The sequence below is a fragment of the Sinohyriopsis cumingii genome, chromosome 1, assembly GCF_028554795.1.
Source record: "Sinohyriopsis cumingii isolate HCF-2022 chromosome 1, ASM2855479v2, whole genome shotgun sequence".
NCBI classification, from domain to species: domain Eukaryota; kingdom Metazoa; phylum Mollusca; class Bivalvia; order Unionida; family Unionidae; genus Sinohyriopsis; species Sinohyriopsis cumingii.
This window is the reverse complement of record NC_142961.1, coordinates 157,000,852-157,015,990: the sequence shown is the minus strand read 5'-3', so window position 1 is coordinate 157,015,990 and position 15,139 is coordinate 157,000,852. Positions and strand designations below refer to the sequence as shown.

Below are 15,139 nucleotides of genomic sequence, written 5' to 3'. Positions count from 1 at the left end.
TGTAAGTACATTTTGCCATTCTTATTACCAGCTAAGGAATACAGTTTATGCCTTATCACTTGCATGTCATTTGTAAAGGCCCTGTCTAGCGTCTATAGCTAGCCTAAATCCGAAACTTTATATCAAAAAAGTTGATGCGGAATGTAGCAAATCATCTGGTATATGGCAGTCCATGAAATATCTGCTTTAGTTCATTCAGGAACAAATTTAATAAACCAAAACGTATAGCGTCTACTATGTGAGTGTACATGAGTTGTTTGCAAAGTAATACACTATTGGGCACACATGAGTGCAATATGAAATGAACGTGAGTGCAATATCTTAAAATTCTGACAATGTAAAGTTGACGGAAAACAAAATGAGTATATAATAAGTGGTTTTACAGAAGCTTTTAAAGATAGACTGTGAATGTGGAAAATGAATTTGTAGGACTAATTACTTAATGAGTCAAGAAGACTACAAAACATTACATGAAGACACGCGAAGCATTTACCGATAAACCCGTAGTTATTACTGTCCTAATAAATTATACAATAATACGAAATTTAAACAAGTTCCACTTGATTAAATGATATATGAACTGTTTATTACTTACAATAAAAGAGTTGTATGCTTATCAAATTCGTGGATGAACTTTTAAGCTTTTTGTTGATATACCTACTTTATTTGGTTGTTGTGATGAAATTGACAATAGTTACCAAATGTTGTTCCACTCAACAAATAAATATTTAATAATTTATACAGCTATATACAAACTGGTGAACATGACATGACCATATGGGATTTATTACACGTTTTCAGCTTTATACACAATGACCAGTATTTGTTCTATAACTAGTATTGTGCTATTGTTGAACGTGTATAAATAATAATGTATATCTGTATACGATTCTATATATCACGGGAAAGCAATATTTTGAATATTTGCTATTTTTATCTTGTATGAGGATGTGTTTCAAATGACATCAACACATACGGCTGAATTACCTTTCACAATGCGGTTCAGTTTCTTATTAAACATGGTAAGAACATGTATAATAAAATAATTAAATACTTAGAAAAGTGTGCTCACCTTTTCGTATACGAAAACAACTGTTTTGCAGGGGCATCGTTCAGTAATACATGAAACTACACAAGCATTCTATTGATTTTATTATGTTCTTTGTAATTATTGGAAATAATTTTATTAATTTATTATAAACATATTCATATAACCCTTCAAGAATGTAAGTGTGTCCAAATTAGTAACATATCTATAAGTCATTCATAATTTTATCCTATTTTTGTTTTGTTTGTGGTTTTACAGAGTTTTAGTATTATATAGTGGTAAGTTTGCCGTAATGTTTTAATAATTCAGTTCTTACTTTAGTTTCATCTATCGTGGTTCTGTTTTTGTAATTTGAGTTAAACAAATTAAATTTGCCAATGAAATCGGAAGAACAGGAAAAAACTACAGATGTTTCTTAAGATGAGTAGGAACAGTACAAGGGTAAAGAAAGCACTTTAGGGTTACAATAGGAACAGTACAAGGATAAAGAAAGCACTTTAGGGTTACAATAGGAACAGTACAAGGATAAAGAAAACACTTTAGGGTTACAATAGGAACAGTACAAGGGTAAAGAAAGCACTTTAGGGTTACAATAGGAACAGTACAAGGATAAAGAAAGCACTTTAGGGTTACAATAGGAACAGTACAAGGGTAAAGAAAGCACATTAGGGTTACAATAGGAACAGTACAAGGATAAAGAAAGCACTTTAGGGTTACAATAGGAACAGTACAAGGATAAAGAAAGCACTTTAGGGTTACAATAGGAACAGTACAAGGATAAAGAAAGCACTTTAGGGTTACAAATATGCAATCGATGGGTTTTGATATTAGATTTAACATATTATGAAACCTACTGGATTTGTCTTATATGTGGATTTGTAAGAAATATGTCTTTTCTAACTTTAATGCGTGGGCGGTGGCGGGTGATGGGTGTGGGGTGGTGGGGGTGGGTGGGGTGGGGTGGTGCGGTGTGTGTGTGATTATAATTTCGTTTAGTATACATTCAAACGGATCAAGCATAAGCAGGACTTTGTAATCGGGCATCACTTAATAATATTGTAATCAACATTTTTTCGGGAATGAGGTTAAAATACATTGTCTGTTCTAACCAGTTGCATCTGATGAAATCGTCAACATCAAAGTCAATATGAAGAAGGATATTAGTTGCATTGCTGGTGTAACCTTGACACTCATAAAATAAAGATCCTCGTTTTGATACATTCCTCTACTTTTCCCATCCTGGTCCATATCAGCTGGATCGTGTACAATCAATAATGATACCCGTTTACACACAAGGAAATTCATTTCGAAAAGCATTCGAATAACCAGGAATAAACAGGGAAATTAAAATTCATATTCATATTTTTGCATACTAAATACGAACATCAAACAGTCACCATGACACAGACTCAATTCATAATCTACTTTTATTGTCCCTAATTTCCTCTCTAATATAAGAGGCGTGGTTATCGGGATACGTGTATCATGTTAAGTCACAAAAGAGTCACATAAGCATAATTATTTACTGTCAGCAGTTTCCACCAAATATGCATATGATTCTGAATAAGATGATCAATTATATGAAAGACAGAATATAAAACGCATACTTGATACATGAATACATGATACGGATAAACGGACAACAAGAACGACGGAAGAATGAACAAAATCATATAGCACATGTATACCATCCGTTAATGACGTTTATGGGGCGTGATCAAAACGTAGATACCGGTTTACAAATCACACAATTGGATTTTAAAAATCTATATCCGATCTATTACTTTTCACTTGAGCATCTTGAATAATCCAGACAATCTGTCGTTGATATACACTTCAGGGCCAGTGTGAATACAGGTGGCGGTGTTAATTACAGAGTAATCGAGGTTATACTAAGCGACATAGCAATGTTACTTGAAGGTGGTGGAGGCAAAATGTGAGTCGTTGATGCACCAGTAGAAAATGTGTAACAGGCGGTGATTTAAAAACACGAGTATTTTATAATTGTCATCCTATCATCATGTTAGTGTCAGTCTGACTCATGGTTAGATTAAAAAGCTACAATCCGCATCACTACAAAAACAGGAACGGCAATAACGCTAAAACACAATCAGATCACAGGCGGTCAAAATAAACTATAATTCACAGGCCGCCAACTTAAACATCTTAATAAGGCCAAAACTATCCCGAACTGGAGTACGACTTGACCTTACCGCCGGCGCCATCAAAGATGCTGTTAAGACAGTGGTATATTTCCACTTCTCGCGACAATACCAGCATTAATAGCCGTTGCAGCTCCAGCCGTTGCAAAGGCGGCCGCGTTAGGTGCTGTTGGAACCGCTGAAAATGGCATTTAAGAAAAGCAACGGGACGGGGTTTAAGGATTCCAGGAACTCATCGAAGAAAAGGTCTGAGACATTTAGAAAAATAACGCCGCCATCAAATATTCTCCGATACAACAATATTCCATACGGTGAAGGCCGTCATATTTCTCCGGGAATTGTAAATATAACCTCAACGATCGCAGTCAATCTTATTTGTGATGCAATTGATGCAAGTTATCAGACAAATACTGATATATCCAATCAGGCACAGCAGGGATATATCTTATATATTTTTACACCACAAGACCCACCTGGATATCTGATTGTGCAAGAACCAATCAATCCGGTCTATCTAAGATGTCATAATCCGCTATTATCAGAATAAATTTCAAACTAACTGACCAATCCAGCAACTTACTGGAAGGCTCAGGTGCGCAAAAAACACAACCTCTCATGTGAGCTCATAGATTGTCAAACAGCAGTCTCGCAGGCTCAGGAGGGCGTGTTTAGTGGAGGACGGCACAGTTCATAAATCTTAATTCTAAATCTTAATTCTAAACCTTAATTCTAAGGATGGCACTATATCCATGTGAAAACTCTAGATTGCCATATGAAAGTCTAACAGGCTCAGGAAGATATATTTACAGTAAAACTTAGGACGGCACAGTACATATAGCATCTACAGTATTTACAGTAAGGACGACACAATACATATATTATTTGCAGTATTTACAGTAAGGACGGCACAATACATATACTATTTACAGTATTTACAATAAGGACGGCACAATACATAAATCGTATCTAAGGACGGCACAACATACACGGGGGCCATTCTCTATGCTCAATAGATTTTTGGCACACCCTCACCCAAAATCAACCCCGGGAGGGTGCAAAAGGGCCACACCACGTGGTGACATGTGGGAAGGTGTATTTGTCTATTGAGTTTCGATCGAAAAACCCCAAAAATAAAATGGGTTATATGATATATAAGCTAGCTGATACTAATAAATACTTGTTTGATGTTGGTATTTTGATTTTTCTTTCTTAATTATACTCGCAAAAAATATAGATGAAACAGGAAATCCGACGGATTCAGTAAAACGAGAATATTGTTTCTGAAAACAAAACATCATTTATACTTAATGAAAGATTACATCTTCCTTTACTAGTAGTAACTGATAGAAATCAACGGAGATAACTGATACTTCGTTGAAATACAACGCCAACCGCTCTCTTGAGAGTGTAGTCATTTACTTCCGTGTTTGTTGAATTAACATTGTAGTGTGGGTCTATCTTTTGTGTTGCACCGAATCTTTTGAAAATCGATATGATTTTTTCAAACATTAGATTCTGTGACTTTTTGGAATACCTCCCCAAGAAACTCCGGAAGAGGGAATTAACCACAAAAAAATATTTATTTACAAATATCCTGAAATTTATCTCCATTGACAGAGTCAATGATAAAATCAGCAATAGTGTCAAGGGAACACGATATCTCTATCAACCACATTGCATATCCGCGGCAGAGGTATCTCCGTTCTTTTTATCAAAGATGTTGTCCGTATCTAATAAGATTGGGATATAACAAAATGTGTACCTGGGGCCCCGAGTGACCGAATGGTCTAAAGCGCTCTCCGTTACGGATCACTGCCATCTCACCTCTATCTGCGTGGGTTCGAGTCTCGGATTCAGCAAATATGGGCATGTGAGAAAGCATGACAGTAGCTTCTCGTGGGTCGGTGGTTCTTTCCGGGGTTTTTCCGGGTTCTTCCTCCACCATTAATACTGGCCGCCATGTATAGCCTATCGTGTGCTGAAACCCTACAACAACAACAACAACTGTTTGTAACTTTTGAGTAAGCTGATTTGTATATTTTACGTGCAACTTTTTGTATCCCGCTCGAGTGAATACCGAAATACCTGGCAGCTGCATCAATCAATTGAAATATTATTTCTTTACCGGTTTCTATTTTTATGGATTTAACCGCCTTCTTTGAAATAGTCTTACATCTTCAGGTATTTCCTCGTGCAGAATTTTCGCTCTGTGTGATAGCTTGCAGGTAAAGAGTTATTTTTGCGATCTGAGTCAATATGGTCAATCTGAAGACCCCAAGACACTTTCGTACATAAATCGGTGACTGTAATACTTTTTCTTTCCATTAGCACTGAACATTAGATAATCAGAGGTATTATTAACAAAACCAACTGGATTGTTTAGTCAACAGTTTCTGATTACACCATCACAAGATGTTTCATAATTTTTAATGATGGGATGTGTGACACATTTTTTTAATTCCATTTCATATATAATATTATTTGTCTAAATTACAATTTGTCTTTACAAATCTATCTGTACAATCTTCAGGGTTCTTATAACTTTATCAAGGTCCTTGACAGAGTCAGGTTGTTATTTTTTATCATAATATCGTTTAAGTTCTCTATATCTTTTACCACCACATTGCACACACAACTGCGTTTTCCCTCTAACTCTAACACCACACAGCAATCAGAGTTTAGGACCTAGACTTCCTCTTCGTACACTTTGCGAATGTTGTCCGCAGAATTCATTTACGCAAAATTTGTTACAAGGGGTTGAAGACCCTATCATCAGCCACTTGCACTGATTCCTTGTTTGAGACATTGTATGTATAATATTTGTAATTTAAATGCTTGTTTTAAATATAATATGGAAGAGTTTAAGAGATTATCAACAATCGAGCCTTGGAAAACTTTGTTTCCTGAATCCAGATTCGATCCTGACAGAAGAACTCCTGATTTGCGGAGGCGAGCTCTAGTTGATCCGACGAATAATCTGATCAATAATATTTGGAATGCTAAAAAAGAATTTCGTGATGATGGGCGTTTCACACGCGGTCGGCATTCAAAAGTATACGCAATGACAAAGTCGTCGACAAAGCCATTGATGATACAATGAACGATGAGCGGGCGAAAAAGATTATTGGTTATCCCAACGATCAAAGATATTTTTCAGAATAAAGTGTATTGTGCTAGAAGAAACAGATTCCGCTGAGTGGATTATCCGTGACAAACGTGATCCTGTTTTTCATAATGGAAAAACCGCTGTGTTAAGTACAAATTCCAAGCCAGGAATGTTGAATGGTATTGGCAGACCATATTATGCTCGAGCGTATCCTATAACAGAAGTTTTTTATGGAATTTATCAGCTAAATGATAACCCAACAGTAATGATCTAGCACCAATGAGATTTTTAAAACTGAATTGTGTAGCCGAACGAGTAATCGAACATTTTACAAACGCGATGCGTGGAAATGGGTTAACGGATATACGACGTGAAAAAATAAACAAATGGGCTGAATCGGTTAAGGACACAGGCGCTACAATAAATGATGTCGCTAAGTTAGAAAAAACAATAAAATTCCCAATAATATACGTTGAAAAGAAAATTATTTTACATCCTTATGTGAACGTCTAGATTGCCAATAACAGAAGAGATTTTATACGATTCGAAACATTATGAAAAGGAGGAGCTCCAATAAATATCGTTCATCATAACGCCCACGCGTGGACTAGTGCAGTAACAATATTTCCACGAGATCCAACCGTAAGATTTTTCCGGAGAAAGAATCTGGGAGAAACATGTTTAATTTTATACACGAAATAAGTAAAAACGATCCTGTATCCGTATAGCTATTGAAGAGGTCAGATCATGAAAAATATGATCAATCTGTACGACCTAACGGCGAAATATATCGTAAAGAATCTATCCAAGAAGAAATGAAATATCTTGCGCGGAAGTTTTCAACAGAGAAGACTGAGCAATAATTAAATATAAAAGTTTCACCGTTCCATCAGTCGCTGCTCACTTTGCAAGAGAGAATAATACGTGGAAGCCAACACGATTTGAATTTCTCGAAGACGTACAGCTAAGCTGCTGTGAATATGGACACGGTGGATTGTGGAATACTAAGTATGACTACAAAGATGTTATCTCGGTTGATATGGTCGCGTTGATATGGTTGATATGGACGCGTGTTATCAGTGAAGTTTTATTGGTTACGGAGATAGTTCTGGATATTTTAAAAGATATGGACACCCAACACACGAGATGACACGAGTATCGATAAATGGACCTCTACCCGCTTTACTCTGACCGGATTCGCTCGCATTGTATCATTCGAGTTTGCTAAAGGTCTTCATCCGATCTGTTATCTTTGGTTTGGTAGACACTTTTCAGAAAAACGCTGGGCACCAATAGTTTTTTGCGGTATGTGCTTGATTGTAAAATATTAATATCGTCGATTGTAAGTGCAGCAGTTACATCATAAAGACCTCAGACTCAAGATTGGTTGCCACCACCTGATGATGATAAAACCACAAAAGATCTCGGTAGAAAATAATCGGTAAATTTACTCAAGACGGGGCATGTGATCATAAACGACATTATGCACGTTTAATTCTAGATGATGCTGAATATGATTTTCTAATTGCTGATACAACAAAGAGAGATATATTTGTAAGTCGAGGAAATGCTTACTTGTCGAACGAAACACAATTATGTACATTTGCTGGTTATATTGATAGTGAGTCAACTCAGTTTACTCATTTAAGATCTTCAACGCTCGCTTATGTTTCTATACATTTATTATAGATGATAAATATGTTTCCTTGTACCGCGGTCAGAGTTGCTACGGATTCGTTTTATATCAAAAGAAAATATACAGAATTGCTGACACAATTTACAAGTACTGATGCATCACGGGGCGAATGGAGAATAAAACAAGAAATGTTATATAATTATTCTCAATCCGCAGATGTTGCGATTAAAGATACTTATTGCAAAAATAATCAGATATCAGAATTATCGTCTGCGGTATCTGTGTATAATCCAGTATCCAGACACAAGACGGTCTATCTAAACGGACCGGGGGGTGTCTGGCAAAACAACGCGAGTTATTGAATTATTTCGACAGAATTCAGATGATATGGTTGTTTTAACACCTATACACAGATCCGAAAGAGACATGAGAGAACGATGAGTGCAATCGTGTACTTATCAGAGCTTCTTCCGATGGAAGGAAGACACATTGACTCTTGATCAAATGGGAGAGAAATATATTCCAAAGATCATCATTTGGGATGAACTATACATAATATCTAAAGATACATTAAAAATTTTTCTCGATTGGCTGTTATTGAAAAGTACAGCTGATAATGTGCGGATATCGTGGTCAACCACCGCCGTTTGTTGGGTTATCTCCGCACGGGTGGCTGAAGAATTTTGTAGATTATTATGAAGAAATAACTGATGATCATAAATCTCTTGATGTAGAATTAAGGGAGTTTAAAAACTTAATCAGAATACAACCGAATAAAATTCAATGTGAAATAATGCGTAAAATAATTTCAGAAACGTCTATGAAAGAATTTCTTCAAACGTGGAGACCAAATGATTTGATAGTAGCAAGTAGAAAGATCGTTCGTGATACACTTCAACAGCGGTTATTTCAGTTGCATAAATAAAACTTTTCAGATCTATGTGTACCATTGCATTATAGACCAGCTGATACACGATGACAGAATATCGACGTTGAATACCAGGACAGACTGAGAAACATAATCTCGTATTAAATGATGTTTTGGTTGATGTCAGTGTTGTTGAGGATGCGCTGAGCGCGAATAAAACTCTATGGACACTGGGATACGCAATGACAATTCATTCCTCTCAAAGGTTAACCATCTCTGATACACGAGTTTGGATTGTCGATGATCGTGTCGAATGGTCAAACTTGTTTATCTCGCAGTGTCTCTAGTCAGAAGAATATCTAAGCTGAGGAGAATTGTCATAGACGCTACAGAAAAGTTCGATAAATGTCACAGTGATAATGATATAGTAAGAAACAAAACTAACTGGTTATAAACAAAGCGACAAAAAATAAACGAGACTTTGATTTCGATGTTGAACTTATCATAGCGCTAAAATATCAGCAGAATAATCATTGTGCAAGTTGTAATAAAGTAATGTTGTGGCGATATTCAAATAATGATCCAAGGCAATTTACCGTGGACAGAAAAGATAGTAGTCTTGGTAATACGCACCAAAATGTGATGCTGACCTGTCTTGAATGTAATCGGCGTAGAGGTGCTAGCCAAGAGATCGCGGTGGTAATTGTGTGTCTTCAGGAATTACTTGTAATTGTTTATGTGTAAATCCACGTCGAGGAGCAGTTGAATCTAGTCTGTAGACTGCAGGTCTACCCTAGGATCTTAAAACGCTGGAAATTGTATGTGTCGTAATACTCCAATTGCCTGATCGCCATGAATTGCAGTATGTCCTCGTCGTATTTTGACGTGATGTTGCTTCATCAGCGATGATACTGCCCTCTGAAATTCTTTGCCAGGATCAACTTGTAGCAGCTGTGACCATCGTAGACCACCACGTCTATAAATGCATCCAAGCGCAGAAGTTACTTCAATTGCTGTCTTTGTTGATAACGGCTCTGCTTTATATCTACTTGCAACATCAACGACAGTTAACGCGTATTTGTATGTTACACGTCGTCTTCCAATTTTAATAGTATCATGTGGTAAAAATAAAATATCAGCCTAATGAATTTCATTAGGGACGCTAACATCAAAATGTGCGCAGTGAATTGTTTTAGGTGGTGGTAGATAAAATTTGTCATATTGACTGTCCTGCTAACCATTTTTCAGCAGTATAACGTTCGACACCTGCTGCTTCAGCGAGTTTACTAATTGGTGTTCTACTTTCCAATATCCTCTTGGGCTATAATAAATCGACTCCATTATAATAATAATCGGCTGATTAATTAACAGCTCCCAATACAAGCTTACTTTTCATCGCAGATTTCACCAACCAATTAGCTAATGATTCTTTGAAAGATTTAGATTTATTTTTTATGGAATTTAGCGCATGAATTAATTTTACATCTGCAATATGTCTATCTTGTAGGTTTTTACTTTTATAAGCTACATCATGAGCTTGACACGCTTTATCAATAGCATTTATTGGATACTCACCGGGTTTTGGTTGATCTTGGCTGTCAAGTCCGATATCAAGTCGAATACCAGGAACACAGTAAATATACCATGGGAGACGTTTTTCCCCTGGATATTTCGCCAATGGTGTACCTGGTAACTTCGTTAACTAGGCGGCAATATCACCTCCTCTTTTTTATATTGTTTGGATTCTAAATAATTTTAAATTTATTTGTACCACGTTGTACACACTTATCTGTAACTGCTGATCTGTTATTTTTTGTTGTAATAGTTGTTAGTCAACTTGTGGGAGTACGCGCCCTGCATTTCACACAATATAAATCTATATTATTTATTATATTTCTACAACATGAATGTAATTGATTTCTCGACAACAAGAAAGCGCGAACCGATCAAGCTTCATCCAATCTTGCCAAATTTTATTCGAATGATTATTATAGGACCGTCTTATTCTGGTAAAACGTAACTACTGCTTAATTTGATAATGAGATAGATGAAATGGAATAAACTGTATGTGATAGCTCCGTCAGCTGATGATCAACAATGTTACGATCTGATTAAGGATTTTAACGAGCGCGCGAAAATAATTAAAGACGAAAACGTCATTGAATTTATCACTGACATCAATGATGCCCTCACCGTAGATGACCTTGACAGGGGTAATTAACAATTTAGTTGCATACGACAACATAATGCTAGACAAACATGAAAATCCTGCTAGAATATTTTCCCGAGGAAGCCATAAAAACGCCGATGTGATTTTATGTACTCAGCGGTATACACATATACCTAAATTAATTGGGGATAACTGTAATATTCTTGCTGTATTTAACGGAGTTGATACATACACGTTACAAAATATTCATCGGACTTGGTGCATTGGTGATATGGACATAATTAAGTTTAGAAATTTATTTAGTCAGGCTCAGTCAACCCCGCATAGATTTATAACAATAGACTTACATGACCCACGATCACGATATCGTATAGGTCTTGATAACATCTTTGGATAGCAACAGAGAGGGCGTGACCTCGATAAGGCGTCAACGTAGTAAAACGTACGATATGTTTTTCGAAAACGACGGCGCGAAAAAAAAGTAACAGGAAGCTGGCCCCCAGGGAGACTCTCGGAAAGTTAGAAGCCTCAGTTTCACGTTATCAGCGTATTTTGTTTTTCATTTTTGTATAAGCCTTAGTTTAACAAAATAACGCTTATAAAATGAGGTGGGTTCTCTGCTGCTAGTATAATGGTACAGAATTGTCCCGAGTACAGTGTTTAGTTCATGTGGATCTAATTAGTGCTAAGTTTGGCAAAATCTTTCGATATGAACCCTTTATCTACATCTTGGTAATACTCTAATATTTTATCTTTCATAACGTGTTTGTGTTGTCAGCAATAGACACTGACTTATAAAACATAACCGCTTAAAAGCCTAACATAAAATGCATATTGTATTGTTTTCTTTTTTCTTCTTCACTTGATAAAGTTTCTTTTTACAGTTAACAATGCTATCAACAAGCCGACCATTTCGAACACTCAATTGCCTCATGCATGCTCTTCAGACATGTGATAACAAAGTGACTAGCTAAGAATCGTACACAGATAACGGTCACCTAGACATATTTCTGTACCATACTGATACGAAAGTGCCACTACCCATGAACTTTTTATCTTGAACATGATTGCGGAACGACATAAAGTTGATAAAATTATTATCTACGTCTATGCACCTGAAAATACTATTTTAAATGAGAGCTTATGTAGAACATTTGTACTCTTTAAGAATACAAGTGTTTTTCAAAGAAAGTATCCTTACAAATATTTGTCTAAAGTCATTAAAATGATATTGTGCATAAAAGTAATGCAAAATAATAAGAGCGAGGTATGATATGTTTTTATCTTGTGTTTTCCAGACCCGCCACCAGCACACCAAACATTCGCTAATATCAAGATCACCTCTTTTAAAAGTGCCGGTTATTTTTTAAAACCTCTAATTGGCACTGTATGACCACTATCCTGCTGACATGTCACGTACACGGGCTCATCACTATCCTTCATATTCTAAGGACGTTATCTTAGTTTCTCCTCGTGGCAATTATCCAATATGTAGAACTAGAAGCGAATAATGAAATACTGTAAATGGCTCCATATGAAGCAGAATATCCTCGCAGAATAACTCGGCCACCTCAGACAACATGCTACTAATGTGATAATCGCTAGAAGCACATCTCAGATCGTCATATTGCCTCATTCTTAAAATATATCATATTTCTCGACATACAGTTATTACTTGTTATTTGTTATTTTCCTTTGGTATTGTTTAGTTTAGTTTTCTTCTTTGTCATGGAACAGGCCAGATTTGTACTCACAAATGACTACTTAGCTGAAGCAACCCGTTTATTGTGGGTTGCGTCGCGTCGCGTATCGTTCGAGGCGCGTGTTCTGGTATTTGAGTAGAGTAGATGCCAATGGTTTCCAGACCGATGAATCAATTGACCTTCATTTCAGGTAGAGTAATGGTCCGAAGGGGTAATCTAGCCAATGTACTACTTATGCCAGGATTAATGGGCTATGATAAAGACATATATTTTTGCTGATTTGCATACTTTTCAAAGGCCATCTTTTGTGGTTAAGGCAGCTTGACATACCTCCTAAAGGCGGTGGCAGTGATTGTCATGTATATTTAATATAATTGTTTGTCTGTTAGTTCTAAAATTTTATTACATTACATGCTTTTATAAGGTAACATTGTTTACTGGATTTGACATTGCCCATAACAGAAACATTGTATCTAGTTCTTGACCTTGTTCCAAAATTAGTGACAGTTTTGGTAAACAAGATTTTATTTTTTTATATCTTTCTCAGAGTTAGAATCGTTAGGTTGAGTCAAGGTCATACCTGGACTACGTGATATTTATCATATAACAAACATATTTTTTCCAGAAGATTGAACTCTTGGCCACGATCCGGGAATCTGTTTTGCGTTTTAGTTAGTCTAATAACTGATGTTATGATAATGGAATGTTAGTCGTGCTTTAATATCTGATACGTTAAGTTGTATTATGTTGTGACCAGTTTGGGCTGAATTTTTATTTTCTTCAAATTATTGAATTCAAGTGATTATTTTCTCTGGAAATACAAAAGTGTTCTCACAATTCGTGGACAAAGACATTTACTGGAAATTATACTGAATTATAAAAAACTGGAATACTAATGTATGTGGTTCAACGAGAGACTGTTGACCGATCTGCACTTCTTAGGTTATTACAGACGTCATCACCTTCCATATTGGATTTTCATCGGGATTTGAACTGTAATTCACTTAGAAATTTTAACTGATAGAACTTGTGTTTTAATTCTTGGATTACAATTTGGATCTACTTCGCATTACCGTGAGTTCTTTTGTCTTCTCATTTTTCACCTTGAAATATAGGGAAATAAATTATTTGTTAAATTTTACAAAGCTTGTTATCTTTACTCTTTTCTGTTACTTATTGTAAGAGCATAGCTTCGTAACAGGATGATAAAAGTAAATTTCTTTGCTCTACTAGATTACCCAGTGTAGCGCTGACATGACAAATGCATTAAATGAGCGTACAGTTCGATCACCAAGCTGGACACGCACAGCGAGGGCTAGGGAGGCGGAAGAGGGGGGAGGCAAAAATAACATTATTACATTTTGGGTAAAGCAACGAAAACTTCAATCCGTAAAATGATATCTGGTCTCAGAAGACCATAGCCAATTCAGCCAAGGACTTGGATGAAGCACATTTGAGTCAGAGAAATCGACCAGGTTTTCTCATCATTGAAACTAATATTAGAACAAGTCACCTTGTGCAGGTAAATTGTACATCGAGCAATTGCGATTATGAAAGTAATTGAATTTGTCACAAAATATAAACATCAAATATAATAACATGACCACTACGTCCAAACCGTTTTCCCAGTCTCATTAAGCAATGATCCTCTATGAGACCTAGAACCGCTCAGGTTTTGGAGGTATGTCTTATTTCACATAAAAGCAAATAAATTAATGTTATTGGTGATAATGTGATGTCATACATGCTATTTTCCCCTTAAAATAAATCTGCATAGAGAAAACACACCTAGTTAAATACCTGATTTCGGTTTTGTCTTGGTAGGGTGTTTTATGGAACAACAGCACAATTAGCTTATCTAGTTCCGAGTCGATTGTGGCACACACCAGCTCAAAACTGGAAAAGGGGAATTCTCTAGCTGTATGATCACTATCTTGTATATAGCAGTTTTACCACGATAATATATTTTTTTAAGAAACATTACAATTATAGGAAATGAACGTAGTGTATGTGTCCGATATGATTCTGTGATGCGCAATTCACAATACAGTAACATGAGATAAATAACAAAATATTATGCATGTTGAGAATATGAAAGCTGTCAACAAGTGAGTTATACATCTCAAAATTGTTTGTAACAGAAAAGTAATAAATTGGTCGATATGCTAGTGATGATTTTAAGGTCATATGGCAGGTTTTCGCATGGACATATTGTACTGGTTTATTATGGTACTGCCTGTGAGACTGGCTATTATAATTGAGTTGTACAGTATGAGGATATGAAGCCATTCACATAAACCATTATACTTACAATGCTCAGAACGAATACTACATCCTGACCTCTGTTGCAATTTTGTGGAACTAATTCAGAACCAAATATCAGTTTTTCTACAGGGAGTTAAGCTATCGGTTTCCGGATATAAACACTACTTAACAAAGGGCGTTG

The 15,139-nt window shown here is 36.1% G+C and overlaps 1 protein-coding gene across 4 annotated transcripts in view; it reads right to left on the bottom strand.

The window, feature by feature from the left end:
- LOC149808212 (receptor-type tyrosine-protein phosphatase epsilon-like) overlaps window positions 1-15,139 on the bottom strand; it is a 186,642-nt gene that overhangs the window by 170,670 nt on the left and 833 nt on the right. The window lies entirely within an intron of this gene.